The 18,250-nt window shown below is 37.5% G+C and overlaps 1 protein-coding gene across 2 annotated transcripts in view; it reads right to left on the bottom strand.

Moving 5' to 3' along the window:
• The window catches only part of Runx1t1 (runt-related transcription factor 1; translocated to, 1 (cyclin D-related)), a 122,467-nt gene that overhangs the window by 82,724 nt on the left and 21,493 nt on the right, over window positions 1–18,250 (bottom strand). The gene's annotated exons all lie outside the window — the stretch shown is intronic.

Below are 18,250 nucleotides of genomic sequence, written 5' to 3'. Positions count from 1 at the left end.
CAGTTCTGGAATGAGGCAGTGGAAGATGGTCAGGGATAATAACCTGAAGCATGTCTGTATGAAAGAGACATGAAGTGTAGTTCAGAAGGAGGCTAGACTAAGACCAAGCTATGGCTGTAGGGATGGCAAAAGAAGTCTTCCTGTCTTGTTCTATAGCATGTAGCCAGCTAAACATGGAGCATTTCTCTTGCTTCTGAATATAAGCTTCATGAACATAGATATTGCTGGCTGACTGATGAAACTGCCTTTTAAAGAACACATAAAATACTAGGCATTTGAGGAAGACTGTTAAACGAATGAGAGAGTGAATAAAGATGGTAAAGTTAGTATTTACCCAAACAGCCAGAGGCCTCTGAGTAGTCCGATTACCTTAATGGGGACAGAGGCTGTAGAGGCTGATGGAAAGGCACTGAGTGCATACTACACCTCACAGAGGTAGAAGTGCTGAGAAGTAAAAGGAGTATTACACAAGGCGGGAAGTGACCAGGTCGCCCAGCATGGAGATGGCTATAAGAAGGGAGCAGGGGGAGAAATTCAGGGGATGTTTTAAAGTAACTGCCAAATTCACAGAGCTTGAAAGCAAATGAAACAGATCTCCCATTGACAGAAATCTCCAGCTACATGGTGATGTCAAAAATCAAACCAAAGTCCAGAAGAAAGAATCATTTGAGAAAGGACTAAGACTAACTTAGTGATACTCTGCTATTTATATGTAAAACACCCCACTCATGTATCTTCCTTTCTCATATCTGCCACCAAATGATTCCACCTATTTAATAGACTTCTCCATTCCATTTTCCACCACCACCCCAATCAATAGATGTTCTTAGAAGCTATTGTGTTCACAACTCCTATTGCCATGAGTCTATTTATCATATAGCATATATCTTGTCAAGCAAAATGGTTTTTTTCAGAGATTCTTTCCTTCCTTCCTTCCTTCCTTCCCTTCCCTTCCCTTCCTTCCTTCCTTTCACTTCCCTTCCTATCCCTCCCTCCCTCTTTCTCTCTTTCTCTCTCCTTTTCTTCTTTCTTTCTTTCTCCCTTCCTTCCTTCCTTCCTTTCATTTCTCTTCCTTTCCCTCCCTCCCTCTTTCTCTCTCTCTTTCCTTCTTTCTTTCGTTCTTTCTTCTTTTTTTTTTCTTTTTTGCTTGTCCTAGAGCTTGAACTCAAGGCCTGGGCTCTGTCCCTGAGCCTCTCTGTATTCAAGGCTAGTGTTCTACCACTTGAGCCACACCAACACTTCTGGCTTTTTCTGAATAGTTTTTAGTTGATAAGAGTCTCAGGGACTTTCCTGCCCAGGCTGGCTTCCAACCATTATCCTCAGTTTTCAGCCTACTGAGTAGCTAGGATTGCAGGCATGAGCCACTGCACCTGGCTAAGGCCTTCATTTTTAAAGGCATTTATCTTTTTAAATTTAATTTTTATTGTCAAGGTGATGTACAGAGGGGTTACAGTTACATGAATAAGGTAATGAGTACATTTCTTGTTTTTAAGGGCATTCATTTGTAAATCTTTTAGCCAGTCTAGGAATCAGTATCTTAAATGCTATAATCCTAGCTCCTCAGGAGGCTGAGACCTGAAAGATTGTAGTTAGAAGGTAGTCCAGGCAGAAAAGTTCATGAGAGTCTATTCCTAAGTAACCAGCAAAAATCTAGGCTGGAGGCATAGCTCAAATAGTAGAGTACTACAATGAGCAAGGCTTAGCTTCCCACACGGGGAAAAGAAAAGACCAAGTGAGCTCATTACAAGTCTACCAACATTCTACTGACAACTGTATGCAGAACAGACATCAGACCTTTGGGGGGAATTTGTGCCTCCACGTTTCAACTTTAGGATAAACATCCTTTTCCTAATATCTGACCAAGTCTCAAACACCATAATCATCCTCTGACTGTTCCTCCTCTACTGTCCTCTTTTTTTTTTTTTTGGTCCAACTTTCCTAATATTACAGCAATTCCACATTACACTTAAGTAACTTTAAGGTGACCTGGCCTTGAGTACCTTCTGAGATCTAAACTGTTTTTCTTACCTCTGGTCCCTCTCTGCCTCAACTCCCCCTTCATCGCCACAGCAACAGCTCCACATTCCGAGTCTGACAAAAATCTACTTGTAATTCCCACACAACTGCAAAAGCTGATCAAGGTAAAAGCCAGATGTTTTTGTCCTTTTCAACTATATCTTTAGTGTGTAATCATAAAACTCTTGCACATCATAGGTTCTTGATTAGTTCATTGTATGAGACCATTTAAAAACTTTGAACACTGTCTATTTTACCTTTACCCTGTATATATGCTTATCCTTACAAAATACCAAACAAAATTATCCAAACAAAATACCTCTTGGGCTTTTTCCCTGAAATTGTAAACATATCTTAAAAGTTAATTTGAAATAAAATTAAAATATCAGAAAAATGTTGAAAATGAAGTATGACAAGTTTAACCTAACATTTATTAAAATGCATGAAACTTTTTGAAAAATATGCAGAGAGTACAGAATTAACCACTATAGCAGAACAAAAATTTAAAGTATGAAAAAATACAAAGCTGAGGAACAGACACATTTGAGAACTAATATATGATTAAGATGACTTCGTATATTAGTGGGAAAAGAAAGAGATAGCAATTCAGGAGAATTTCCTTAGAATTACTTGACAACCATTGGGAAAAAAAGAATGTCTCTGTCTTACATATAGTCATTTCTGCCTATTGCCCCCAGTCTCGCCAAGCATGGTCTTAGTAACCCTTCCTCAAATATTAAATGGAAAATCCCTGCATGCTATTCTAAGGAGCATGATGAGACCTCCCACTGTCCGGGCCCATTCTAGTCTGCCCTGCCTCACATGGGGATCATCCATTTGTCTAGCAAATCCACACTGCACATGCCACTTAGAGGACATCTTGGTTATCAGATGGAATGCAGCATTCACATGACTCCTACTTAGAAGCTTGACTGAGTCACAACCCACACATCCCGTACTTTATTTCGTCTCATCATGGAGGCTTTGTACCATCTCACAGGATTCTATAAAGGAAGATAAGTACAATATAAGCTATTTTGAGAGAGGGAGAGATTACATTCACATAACTTTATTATAATATGTTATGATAATTGTTTCATCAGTTACTTTAGCTGATTGTTAACTATACCTAATTTGTAAATGGAACTTTACCATAAGGTTGTATGTGCAAAACAACAACAACAACAAAACAAATCATGGGCTATATAGGGATTACTACTCTACAGGATTTCAGGTATCTCCTAGGGTTCTTGGAACATATCCCTCATGTATAAGGCAAAAATCATTCAGATTCTTATATTTACATATAAAAAACTGTAAATATAAATATAAATGAAAAATGTTAAATATATATATTTGAACTTGGGGTGAGGACATATTATGATTTAAAAACACAGAGTTAAAGTGTTACTTAAGTTGAGTAGAACAAAATGTGGCTCAAACAGCAAATGCAAGGAGCAAACAAGGAAAAAGTACAGTGGCATTTGACAACAATGGATTGATGTCTTTGAGATAAAAGTGATAAAAACTTAGCATGGTGCTCCATACCTATAGTCCTAGCATAGAAAGGTCACAAGCTACCCTGGGCCACATAGTGAGTCTGAGACCAGCCCAGGAAATATAAGACTTTGTCTTATATTTTGTCATCCCCCCCCAAAACAACAAGAAACAACAGCAATAGAAGCAATAAATAAAAGGAAGGCTTAGGGATTGCCAAGGGAATAACTCCAGGTATGTTAGAATACAGTTAAAATAACATCCTCAAGTAACCCAAGTAGATTCTTGAATTTATTTTTTGCTTACTCACTTGATTTTAGTATTCTAGGTTTGTCTGAAATTCTGTTTTTTTTCTGTTTTGCTCTTCATATGATAATTTATTATTAACATTCTGTGGCTAGTGAGGGGTTTTTTTTTTCCCACTCCTTGAAAATGTTTCTCAGCCGGGCGCTGGTGGCTCACGTCTGTAATCCTAGCTACTCAGGAGGCTAAGATCTGAGGATCACGGTTCAAAGCTAGCTCAGGCAAGGAAAGTTAGTGAGACTCTTATCTCCAATAACCATTAGAAAACTGGAAGTGGTCCTGTGCCTCAAACGGTAGAGCACTCGCCTTGAGCTGAAGAGCTGAGGGACAACGCCCAGGCCCAGAGTTCAAGCCCCACAACCAACCAAAAAGAAAAAGAAAAAAGAAAATGTTTCTCATTTGTCCATTTGTTTATGTAGTACTTGGGGGCTTGAACTCAAGGCCTTGTGCTTGTATTGAGTCACACATCCAGCCCTGCTTTTCTCCGATTAATTTTAGGACAGCCTATCAGTACCTACCTGCACATGTGCCTGAACTTTAATTTGCCTTCTTTTAGGCTACCTAGCTGTGGATAACTGGGATCACAGCCTGTGCCACAGAATCCAGCTTCCCTTCCATAGAGACAGAGTCTCAGAGGCTTTTCTGCTTGGATGGGCCTGCCATTAGAACGCTCCCAGTCCAACTCTCTCATACAGTTTGAGAGAACAGGTTCACACCACTGTGCTCAGCTACAGAGAAGGTCACTGCCCAAGTTGGCCTCAAATCATGATCCTCCCATTTTCATTATCCCAAGTAACTAAATATACTTGGTTTTTTATTTTTTTTTGAGACAGGGTCTTGGTATTAAACCAAGCTGGCCTTGTTGAATTTAATATCTTCCTGACTCAGTTTTCAAGTACTGAATTACTGGTACGTGCCACCATATCTGGCTTAAAATATACTATAAAGCATTTGAGGAATACAAAACAACAAATAGAACCCCTCACAGGCATGCTGGTTCACTTCTGTAGTTCCAGCATTTGAGAGGTAGAGAGAGAAGATTTCAGAGTTTAAGGTTAATGTAGGCTATGCAGGACTCTAACAAACAACAACAACAACAACAATAACAAGACTTTCTCTATAAAACAGTTTGACTAAAAAGCAGATTCTCCTACATGGGTTCCCAAAGACAAATATATACAGTCTATAAATTACGTTAGAAAATTCCTTACATATAATCATGTTTAAATGCTAATGGGAAATGAACTAAAGGCATATATTTACATGGAGATTTCCCTTAGCTTAATAAGATCAAGAGATCAAGTCCATAAATTTTATGCAGTTGTTTCAATCCCACATTCTTTGTTCCCCCAGGGCCTGTGCATGCCACATGAGTGTCCTACCACTGAGCTACACCACTAGTACTATATTCACCATAACACTTTGTGTTATAGTTAATACTTTGCCTGACACAATTTTATGGATGTCTGTGACCTTATTTTAATTAATAAGGTAATTTACAGAAGATACCCCAATTAATTAATTGCTAATAAAGACTCCCTAAAGACATAAGCTCAACTTCTGTTTACCAAAGAAATACCTGCACATTTGTAGTCAAGTGTGTCCAAAGAAGTCTGTTTTCATCTCCCTATTTCAAGGTCTACAAACCAAGCACCCTTTGTAATGTCAGGAAAATCACTGGGAAACCTAGAACAATAAAATCCTAGCTGGCTTCAGTTTGAATGACAGAGTTTTACAATTTACATGCCACACCTGAAGTTCCAGAGACACATCTCAAGTGAACACAAATAAATTCCATGTTAATAAGCTCTTAATGTAGCATCCTCATATTATATTTTAAATGTGGGTAAATGTATTACTAAATTAAGATGACAGTCTAAATTCCAATCCATTTACTAGGAATCATTTATATTTCATATAGCACTGGAGATGTCTTCTAGGAGCTTATGAAGAATTATAACAGGGGGAAATCAAACCAAACATTGATGGACAACTACAAAAGGCTATGCATGAACAAATGAAAAATGGTACATGCTTAAGATCTATAAGGTAACTTCGAAGGATATTACTTGTCAGATAAATTAATCACAAAAGTAGTAAAAATTGAAACACAAAGGAAGTTGTCACCCATCAGAGTTTCACCATGCTATTACTAACTTGTCTTGATTCTTACTAGGACCTATCTATAATTGTACCTGTGATAATTTTACCACTGCTTCCTAAAGAAGCAAGGAGGTAAAAGTTTTGGAGTTTAATCCATACTACCACTGTGATCATGAATGTCAATATCCCTAATGTGGCTCCAAAAATGTTGGAAAGCTGTACTTGGAAAATCAGAGCTCAACATTGTATCTTCTCATTCAACAACTCTCTTGAACAGTTTAGAGTTAGCAAGGGCTTTTCCCCAGTATATAATACTGTATGTCACCTTCCTTGGGTTGACTTGAGACAAAATGAGGTCAGCACAATTCATCTTTGTGTTTCACTGCTCATTTGCCTTCCTTTCAATTCTGGCTTTTACTCCTCTCAACTCTAAGACATCTAGAACTCTTATACGACCCCTGTTAGCAAAAGATATTAAAACTGTGAAACCACCCTAAACCTAAAGTCTTGAGCTTATATTTTCCAAATGTCTACTTCTGTTTCTGGGACTACAGGTTGAACTAATTCATGTAAAAATAGTGACTAACCATGGAAGTACACCACACACACACACACACACACACACACACACACACACTTTTCCTCATAAAATAAAATCTGGTAATTTTCAATCAGGATAGCAAACTGCATTCATAAATCAAAATTTCCTAGAAATATTGGTCATAAACTCTCTGGACACTGAATCTCCTTGCCCTTAGTAGTGCCTGACAATACTGGGGTCAGGGGTAGGAGAAGCAGAGACAGTGTCAGGCATGCACTTTTGTCATGGTCCTGAGCTTTTCCCCATTGCTAACTCATGTTTACAGTCATAGCTGTTTCCAATTAATATCCTTTAAGAAAGAACATACAAGCAAGGGGCTTCTACCTTCACTTAAAGGATCTCTATTATCTGTTCCTGGTTTCTCCATGGGGCTTTCAGGAGCTAAGGAAGGACCAATGGAAAAGGTAGCACACAATGATAAACAATTCCAGGTCGTTTCTTACTTACTGATGTAATGAAATGTTTGTTGCTGGTCTACTTAAGAACACCATAAATACTCGAAAAAAAGCTATGTACATATGACCATATAAGATGATAGTAAGCAAAATGAACCCCAAGATAGGGGGAACACAAGAGGTTTTAGCTTTCTTGCTGTTGTTTTTAATGTACTTATAATGTATCATGTGATTTTTCTGTTTCTTTTGTAGGTTCTTCCCCCATGCTATCACCCCTGTTTTCACTGTATTTGATTCCAGTACCCTGAATCTTGTATATACATCCTTCTAATATGGTGACAGGAAGGGAAATAACAATACAGGTTGACTCATTGTAGCAATAAGATGTATAAGACACTATGTTGAAAACCAACTTTACAACTTTGGGGAGACAGGGGGTAGGAAGGGAAGCAATGGTAGGGGAAAAACAAAGGAGGGGGGAACAATGCTCGACAGGAAATGTACTCATTACCTTATTCATGTAACTGTAACCCCTCTGCACAGTATATTTACAATAAAAAATATATTTAACTAAAAAATGAATACTCAAAAATATTATTTCTTGCTAATAAATGTTCAGCTTATATTCACTTTGTATCATTCCACATCGATGCCCATTTTTCCCTGGCCAGCCTAACTCAATCAGGACTGCCACGCTGTGCTTCCATCACAATATTTACAACAAAACATAAAATTCTTTCATGTCCTTTTATGAGAACTCTAGTTTCCTCCTCAGGCCAGGTTCCTTTTATATCCCAGTCCTAATACGGTATCTATACAGAAGTACTAAAAGGTATCTGTGGCAACAAACAAGAGACGCAGGATTTCTTTTGTGTGTTTTTGTTGTTGTTGTTGTTGTTGTTTTGTGTTTTTTCAAGATGGAGTCTCGTGATGTAGTCCAGGCTATCCTAGAACACTAGATCCTCCTGCCTCCGCATCCCTAATGCTAGAATTACAGGGGTTCACAACCACATCAAGTTTAGGATTCTAACTTTCAACAGAGCAATAATGGTGTGAGCTGTCTGTAAACCCAATAAGAAAAAAAAGGGGGAGGTATGACTAACTAGAAACACAATGGGAAGGTTAACAGCCAGGAATCTACCCTAAGGTCAAAGTTAAATGTAGTATGTAGTTAAGTGAAGAGGAATCACCAGAGAGGCTAGAGAAAATGAAGGATGGTTTCCAAGATCAACCCCTAAACTTCCAACTTAGTACAACCCCAGAAAATGTGAGGCAAGAAAATCAGAATTTAAAAATGCCTTTGCATTCATCTAGAAGGCATTTGACTTATTTCCATTCTTTAGGTAAATTCTGACATCCTTGTTTGCAGATAATCTCAGTCCCTACTGAGCAGACCAAATGAAGGTCATTAGGTAAAAGGCTCTGCAAAACCCCACTGAAGAAATCTCCTATGTATCTGCATTTACCCTTCCAGAGATAGAAGTGTGTTCTGCTGCTATCAGCTTCACTCTATCAGTCATTCAACTTTCCGCCTTAACTTCTCTGAGTCCAGCTCTTCCTCCAAAATCCTAAACTAGCTGAAGTCTCACCTAGAAAAATAAAACTCCTCTTTGCATCAATGTTGCAACCTCTATTCTTCCAGTGCCAAGCACAACAGTAGACCTTAGTGGCTTCTTTCACCAAAGAAAAGACAGCGGTTACTGTGACTACTTTCCTCTGAGTGGCTAAATAGAAAACCTTGATCCTTTAGACTTAGTATAGCATTTCACACTGTAGCGCAACTCCTCCATGCAGCTAGCTCCCTGTCCCAATGTTTTCCCAACACAATTCTCCAAATCTCTTCTCTCTTTTTTCTTTTTGCCCCAATATTCTCCCATGTCTTATTCATAGACTTGTCTTTCTTTATTTCCCATCTTTTTTCCCAATTAGCCAGTGCAAAGGTTTTAGCAAGTCACTGGTGACTTGAAATCAAGATTTTTGGTGATACATCTCTGTTCAGCAGCTGCTGAAATCATAATCCAGTATTAATACTAGATACTACTGCCCCCTATCAATGGGTCATCAGGGCCCTTTGCTTGTTTGTTTGGTTTGTACCTCTACAACCTACATTGCTCGCCTGTCCTTTCTTTCTCAGCAGTGCAGCCCATCATGCTTTCTCAGCTGACATATTGTAAATTTTATATTTTTCAATTTACTCTCCACATTACCCTGAGAGTTAACCTGTAAGCCCAGTAAAATGATCCTTCTATTTAAAAGCATATATTGACATACCTTTCCATCATTCCTACCAACACGATAAACTAGTCCTTTTATTTCTTACTCTTTCTGTAAGTTCCAGCTGGGCCAGCTCAGATCTTAGTAGTCTCTGTTCATGTCCTCCCTTATATGTGAAATGTCCTTTGACTACTACAACAACAACATAGAGCATCTTCATAGTGTCTTCCTTAATTACCTTACCCACATTGGGATCTACTTTGTTTACACATATTACCAAATTCAGTATCATCTATTACAACCATTGCATTTGTAGGTATATGCCTGTTATTAAATGAGAGGTTTAAAAATAAATTACTAAAAAGAGTGATTTTAAATAAGTATTATCATAAAAATCTCGTTGAATTTAACTCAAAGTTTCTAACTCTTTCTATGATCTCATATTTACTTGGTTTATTCAGTTGCCAATTCTTACTACCTATGATAGTAAGAGTTAGAAATAGCCTCTGAGTAAAAGGGTAGTTGGATGGACATCTGGATAGATATTAGATAAAGTAAAACTCACACAAAACTCATAATAAACAATGCACTTTCTCTGATATCTCTCAAAAATCCTTGGTGAGTGGTCAAGGTTATCTAACACTGCACAATTGTTTTGGTGGTACTGTGGTTTGAACTCATGTTTCAGTAACTTCTAAGCAGGTGCTCTTAGCACTGAGCTATACCTCCAGCCCTAATGTTGGCTAATTTTATTTCTGTACTTCATCACTGCTTTGGCATAGTCTTTTGCAAAGAGCTTATCAGAGATATGTGCATAGGAGAGGCAGCAGGAGAGAAAAGGACAAAATCAAGTCCTCTGGATAGACAGCCTGTAATATGTTAGGAATGCAAAAGGCAAAGCAACTTCTGCATAACTCAGAGGAAGGTGGTGGTGAAAAAGTCAGGGCCAAAAGGCAGAATCTATGGGGAAAATGGCTACATCAGTCTTGTCAAGAGATGGCAAAATGAGCCAGGCATGGTCGTCCATGCCTATAATCTCACTGGGATGGCAGAAAATGAAGACGTAAGAGCACTCTATTACTTGAGATATTCCCCTATTCTTACACAAGATTTTGATTATGGCAGCTTAAGTGTTCTTTTACTTTGAGCAGAGGCCTATTTCTTAATTCAAAAGTATTAAGTGAGTTTTAAAATACTAGAGTGTAATGAACAAAACCCAAATAGACACACTATGTGGCCTTGATTAGAACTCACTAGGTTTCTTTCTATCAAAGAGCCGGAAAATATTGGACAAAATACCAATGGTATTAAAATCAATATTGGCAAGCTGTATGGAATAATTATGAGGCACAGTGAGTTCTGTAGGAGGAGATATCATTTCAACATTGATGCCATGACACCTCACAGAGAAGAGGAAGATAGGAGGGCCAACCCAAGGGCAGGCCGTGAGTTCATAGTTAACTCTGATATATAGTTAACTCTATTAATTAGGAAATGTTCTCAATAGCAAAAGGGGTGTTTCCCCTTCATTCAATCCATGCCACACTCTAGCCTAGTTTACTTTCTCTCAGCCTAAAGAAGTTCTTACCCAGTATAGCTACACAGATTCTTCTCTCACCTCCATCAAATGTCTGTTCTAACGTCCCTTCTCAGAGAGCCATCTCAACTAATTAACACTGTCGTCTTGGCGTCAAGACAGCAGGAACTCTCCTGGTTGTTATTTTTTAGAGTAATTATCATCTCACATACCAGAGGATTCACTGATCTTTTATGTTTGTGGTTTACTACCTGTTCTTGCCCTCTGCCCTCTGCCCTCTGCCATCACATGCACTATACCTAACTGCTCCTGTTTGAGGGCTTTCACCTGTGTTACTCACTGGCTCATTCCCAGTGGCTATGAAAGGGAAGCATGCATCACCAGCTCAATAAGAACTGATTACAACTTGCATGACAGAGCTAGCACAACTGAGTTACAGGTGTTTTTCTGAAAACATTCATGACCCATATTATGTGTCAAAGCAAAATAAAACAAGACAAACCAAAAAGAAGCCTACATTATACTAGGGCCTTAAAAAAGAATAAAAGCAAGAGTCTTTGACTTCACACACTTTACTCCCAAATTGCTTCCTAGGTTATCTTAGGACAAAGAATGCCATTCCTGCTTAGTCTATTCACCACTTCTTCTACATCTGCTGCACACCTGTCTAAATTGCAGAAGTTTATCATGAAAAGGAAGCACAAGCCAAGATGCTAAGTATTGAACAGCCAAGTAGTCCTTGAATTCTTTCTCATTAAGTCTCTAGACTGGAAATATTACGCAGTAACAGAGCCTGTACCTAGCATGCAAGCAGCTTTGGAGTTGGATTTGGACTCAACCCCAGGATCTCACCACAAAACAGAAAGACCCAATGCGAAAATCACCAAGAAGGGGCAGATAAAGAGGAGACACCCCATATGTGTTCAATACATTCTGTTATAAAAATGTTGCCAAATCTTTAGTTCACTAAATGAACCAACGAAAATGATCTATTTTCAATAAACAATTAACTTCAAATGTAGAGGCTAACAACGATTCTTGATGGCTTAAGTGAACATTCAATAGTTTTTGGAACCTTCAAGGACTTCTGTTTTCCTCAAAATGCATGAGTCATCAATAAACAGCAGCTAGGGCCCTATTTCCTTTCACTCTGAAATGGGAGCAGGGGAGGAGGGGGGACTTTGACATTATCATTAAGACCTGCATTTGCAATATGATTTTGGACTTACTCAAGTTTGTTATGCATTTCAGTCCGAACAACAGAATAATATCTATGGTAAAGTCTGTTGTGAAGGAAAGGAAAGAGAAAGGTACAGATGAATGAAGGAACACATGGTTATAAATTGTATCTATCCGTCTACTTTTGTAGTACTGAAGGCAAACATTCTACCACTTGGTCCATGGGTCTATCCTTTGGGGTTTGTTTGTTTGTTGTTTCTACTTTGCTTTTCAGATTGGGTCTTTGGCTAATTTGGCCTCAAACCCCAATCCTCTTACCTCTCTGCTTCCAGAGTAGCTGAGACTAGAAGCACACACCATCACATTCACGCTGTCTTTCAGATGGAGCATGGCTAACAGTTTGCATGACCTGGCCTCCAGTCGTGATAGTCCTACCTCTTCCTTTCAAGTAACAGAGAGTATAAGTGTTTCATATCATGCACAGATAATAAATCTTCAAATATGTTTAAAAACAATTTTTGAAGGGGTTAGAGAGAGATGACCATTTTCACTACTAGAGACTGAAAAACGGGTAAGAGAAATTGGTCAAAATAAAGGCCACAGTTACCTAGTGATATGATTATTGGCCCTAACCGACAAGAAAGAAAAATCTAACAGTGTGATTTGCAATATTACATCACTTAAGCCAAACAAATTTTAATGAGAAAGTATGAAATGAACACAATATATGCACCTGTGTTTGTGATATTTTGGAGGAAGAATGACTATAGACACAGGGTAATACTAAGGAAAGCCTATAAAAGCTTACTAAGGCTAATAGGTAATTATCTCTTCTAAGTTATCAGTTCCATTCTGAAGCTGTGCAAACCTCTACTTCTCAAATATGGTATTGTTAACAAACAACTGGCACTCAACTAAGGGAAATGAAAACTCCTTGGTGCCTATAACCTCCTGTCTTATTTAAAATGTGATTCCTACTTCCCAATCCTATACAGCCATTCCACCTTCCTTCTCCTTATTTACATTCCATTTCAAAAATACATCAACTGAGCCTTCTCTCACACAACATGCAGATGCTAACAGTTCTGTACAGTTCCACTGGACACCAAAAAACATTTCAAGAATCTCCTAAGTGCTGACTGAACTTGCATGAATTACCCACGCTACCTCCTCCTCCACATTCCTTAAACATTATTTGTTTTTCTGAATATCTTTTGAAGGGGGTTCAAAACAAAAAGTAATCTACCAACAAAAGAAAGGAGAAAAATCTAGCCTGAAACAAATACATAATAACATACCCAAACTACAAATTCAATTATATACCTAAAGCAACACAGTAACTTAAACTCTGTTCAGACACTGAAACTAGCAACACTTTCCTCCACCTCAATCTCATAATCCTACTGAAAGCATAACAATGTAAACATCACTTTGCAGACTATAAAAATAGTTGAACAATTATTCCTTGCAATTAAGTGCACAATTCATGCAAAAAACTAAGAAATTCCTTATACGCTCCATTCAAGTGCACTAAAAATTCTCTTTGAAAGGCTTATAACTAATAACTGCAACTAATTACTAATCAAAATTACAAACTTATTAATTTAAACTCCTTATGGTACCCTTCACATAACTATAACCACACTTTTTACTGCATAAATCATTCTGGTTCCTTCAGTGTTCAAAAATATATTCAAGGAAAAATGCATATATATATTTGCATAATAAGGGAATATTAATTGTAAAGACATTTTGGATTCATTAATATATATTTTGAATACAAGGCAATTAAAAAACAATTATTCACTGGACAAGAAATTCACAATAGAATTCCTTGAGATATTTTTCCCATTAGGTAATATTCTCTTAGATTTAAGAGTATCAGACTATCAATGTGATAGCAGTAACATTTCAAGAGGTAAAGAAGACAACTAACAGTAATAGAAAGGGATTTCTAACAAGACATCACCAACAAGACCTCATTATTCTCTGAAACCATATGTTTATGATCAGCGTATTGATGATAGATTGTATGCATATGAGGAGCTGAGTGCTATGCGGCGCCTAGTTCTCTTTTTTCAGTATGGGAGTTTGGACTCAGGATTTTGTGCTTGCTAGGCAGGTACTCTCCTGCTTGAGCCATGCACCTATCCCTTTTTGCTCTCATTATTTTTTAAGCAGGGTTTCACTTTTTGCCTAAGCCACTCTGGATCAAAGTCCTTCTATTTATACCTCCTGCATAGCTTGGATGACTTCGTGAGCCCACCATTCACCCCAATTTTTATTAGTAGAATTAAGATCCAATGATTTTTTGCCTAAATCTGCATTAAATCACAATCATCCAAATCTTAACCTCTAGTGCATCTAGGATTATGGGCATGAGCCACTGATGCCTTGTTATATACAAGGTCTTTTAATGAATTACCTCATTTTATCACAATGAGACTATTGTGTAAGTATCAATTTTCCTCTTCAATAGATGAAAAGTTATAGGCTAACAGAGGTTAAATAACCGCTCAAAGTCAAACATAAAATAAATGATAAGGCTGAAATCTGAGAAACATATTCTTGACTCTAAAATCCACGCTGATGCCAACTCAACAAGGTGCCTCTATAGATTTAAGGCTTATCCTGTTCCTTCAACACAAATGCTTACTAAGTGCAAGACACTTTTAAAAGGCAGTTTTAATCACATTACTTCCTAGCTTTCCCTCTGAGGACTTCCAGACACCCTAACCCCTAGTTTTCAGCAATGGTCTGGTCCCTGAACTTGGTTCACATGACCCTAACCTCTGAAAGTTGCAAACATGGTTGTATCTCCATGTTTTTGCTATTTCTCTGTCATTCAATTATCCGAGTCATTCTCAGCAAAAGTCTCACCTCCATAAGTGCCTTCCTTGACAAGTCAATCTAAATGAACTCCCTATTCCCCCTCCCCCGACCTAAACCACTCTCTACTTTGTTCTATCTGAAATTATTTTGTTCATTTATCTGTTTGTTTGGTTATTGTTTTTTTTCTCTCAACTCAATATAAATGCCCTGAGAGAAGAGACTCAAAAACTGTTCCCAGTGTGGTCCTCAGCTTCTCTAGATGTTGGACTCAGAGTGTGAGCTCAAGCAATAATGTTTATTAAATGGATCATTAAACTCTAGGTGTCATGGAGATACATACACAGTTAGACATAGGCCTTGATCCTCACAAAGCATCCAGGCCATAGGAAGACAGTTGTCTCCTATCATTGTCTTCTATACACAAAATTATAGCAAAAACTGTGTCAGGTGTTGCATGTAAAATAGTACAATATCCTATTATTTCAAAAGGAAAAAAAATGTAAACCACAGACCAACATGATATTAAAAAAGACTTATGCTGCTCATTGGTGGTTCATAGCTCTAATCCTAACTACACAAGAAGCTGAAATCTGAGGAATGAGGTTTAAAGCTAGCCAGGGCAGGCAAGTCAAGGAGGCTCTTCGCTTATATACTTTCCAATTAACCACCAAAAATAAAAATGCCAGAAGTGGAACTGTGTGGCTCAAATGGTAGAGTGGCAGACTTAAGCAAAAAAAAAAAAAAAAAGCTAAAGGATAGCACCTAGGCCCTGAGTTCAAGCCTCAATTCTAACATGGAAAAATAAAAGATAATTTCAAGGGGAAAGGGAGGGAGAAAGATGGAAAGATGAATTAATGGGGGACTAGGAGAGAACACACACATACACACACACACACACACACACACACACACACACAATCACTCACTCATGTTATTCCTCAGAGCGGAAATGCCCTGTTCAGACACAGCTTGGAAGATATAAACATCATTGAAATTCAAAAGCAGTTCTGAAAAAGAGAGGATGCCTCAATTGGTATGCAAGGGCTGTTTCCTCCCCCTGAATACATTATGAACTTGCAGCATGCTAATATGCCATGCTATCATAAGCACCAGATGGGGCAGTAGGCAGTACATGTCCCATCAAACCTCAAGAAGATGTATTAATGTTCATGCTCTTTATAAAAAAAAAAAAGGAAAGAAAAAAAGAAATCCCTGCCTGTGTCCCTAGACTTCCACATTTCTTAGCATTCAGTCACTTTCTCTCAAAGCACAGTCCTCCAGGGCTGTTCCTCTTCAGCAGATGGTGCCCGGAATCATTTCAATCTATTTTATCACAGGAGGCAAAGGCCGCAAAGCGTGTCAGACTGCGCTTACTGAAGGCCTCGCCAGCACAAAAGAGAACAACAGAAGATCTGGGAGACACAGGAAATAAATCTTCTCGAGGCATGACAGAGGATCCATTTTTTTAATTATGCTGAACATTTATTTATGTTGAACAGAGAAAATGAAGAGGAAATCTTTTGCTTTTCAGAACTTTTCTGGGTACTCGATTTTGCTGTGAAAAGGTCTACCTCAACATTGTCTAAAGAGGACTGGTCACATTCACAGAATTATGAATAAGCAGAAGGTGGCCTCAGTCAGAGACAAAAGCATAACAAATGGTACCAAGTACACACTGATGTGGACTCACGTGATTAGAAGTAACTTTCAGACCAAATCAGCAGCCACCCTTTGAGTTGATATGCACCCTCTTTTTATGATCTCAGTCAGTGTAGTTCAGTGGGCATCTGGATATTTCACCAGCAACCAAGGCCCTGAATAAATGCACTTTTTGCATTTTTTCATTTATTCTTTTAATATATTATTTAACATCAGTAACTTGCATCAATTTCTATTCATTTAGCTGCTAAACTCTTTTATGACAAAAAAGCATCACTCCAAAATACACAAAGAGACAAAAATGAATGACCATACCAGTTCTCCAACCTGAAAATGCTTGAGAAACCCCTGAGAGTTGCTTCAAACAATGACTACTGGGATAAGCCCAGAGTCTCTGATTCAGTAGTTATAGGTAGGACAGAGAATTTATATTCTGTTGGTCCATGGACCCCAACATTTGAGACATGATTCAGACCCTAGAGCCTCTTATCTATAGCAAAGTCTGCCATGTTTAACTCTGTAAGCATCTTTAGTCTGCACAGAATACCAATATCTTCTCTGTATAATATTCAGTATCCTTGTATTAGACATTAAATTATGAAGCCAAAATGACCTTCAAGAACCTTTTAAGAGGCATGAATTCAGAGAAGTACCTACAAAATTCTTGCTAAACCAGCAAGATAATGTTTCAATATATTAGGCAATGATACCCTCTGAAATGCAAGTCTTAACCTAAGCCTTTCAATGGGTGTAATGTAAATGTTGCACTAAATATAAAAGGGAGAAATATTTAAAGAAAGCATTAAAATAAGAAACCACATTTTTCAAGGAAAAAAATGTATCATTCACTGAATGAATTATCTTAAACAGTCTCCCCAGAGAATTAAATTTTACCAGCCTATCAAATTGCTACTCTTCCATGATTATTGATAGGGGGGAAAAAAAACGGTTGGCTGAATTTTCTGTGTAACTGAAAAGATAAAAATATTTAGTTAATATTTGTCTTTTGCAAAAAAAAGTCATCTTCAGTATGCTTGCCTTATGGAAGACTGAAAAGTTATACTCATCCACCAAGTAGGCAGTAAGAAAGAAAGATGAAAATTCTCTGGACTGCATAAAAATTCTCATGAAACATGAAAATCACAGGTAGATGCTGAACTCACTTCCAAAACTATTACATATACTGCCTCCAAACCATGCAGTTCATTTATATTTTCAGTAATTATGCCAAGAAGGTCTCTGTCATTTAATTTCTAACTGATACACAAAAGCATAAAAATTATACTCCTCTTTGTACGTGGTATAACAATGGTCAACCTTCCATGGTCCTCCTGTACATATTAGTTAAGTACTACATGTTGCTTTATATTTGTAGTAATTGTAATCATAAGAAATAATCAGACATCCTATAGGCAATATTAATCAAAATACATCAGAAACTAATAAAGCTGTATGGCAAAATAAATAAATAAATAAATTATAAAGTTATCTTTTCCTCTAACTCTGAAAGAAAATACTTGACAACTATAATTTTCCAAAAACTTTTAAGATTCACGTTTTAACTTTCTCTCTCATAAATTATCATGCTTTGTGTATTATTTGTTTTCTTTGAAATCTCTGTGAATCCCAGTCATCCTCATCCACTTCATAAACAAACATCTGCTGATTGTCTACTATATGTCAGGTTCCCAGGTATCCTGGAATAGAATTATTAAAACTGGGCAATCAAGATTTTAATGTAAATGTAAACTTTATCAAGGAGAGTTGATGATGCTTAAAATTCTCTTTTTAAACAGTGAAGTAGAGAGTAGGTATCTTTGCCTTAGAATAACACAAAAGTTAAATAAAAGATTTAACAGACACAGAATCCATCTCTCTAACAATATCACCTACTCAGAAAAGAAAACCAGTAAT

This window comes from Dipodomys ordii, unplaced genomic scaffold (genome assembly GCF_000151885.1).
Source record: "Dipodomys ordii isolate 6190 unplaced genomic scaffold, Dord_2.0 Scaffold17, whole genome shotgun sequence".
Taxonomy (NCBI): domain Eukaryota; kingdom Metazoa; phylum Chordata; class Mammalia; order Rodentia; family Heteromyidae; genus Dipodomys; species Dipodomys ordii.
The sequence above is the reverse complement of the archived record's forward strand: the minus strand, read 5'-3'. Positions and strand labels throughout refer to the sequence as shown.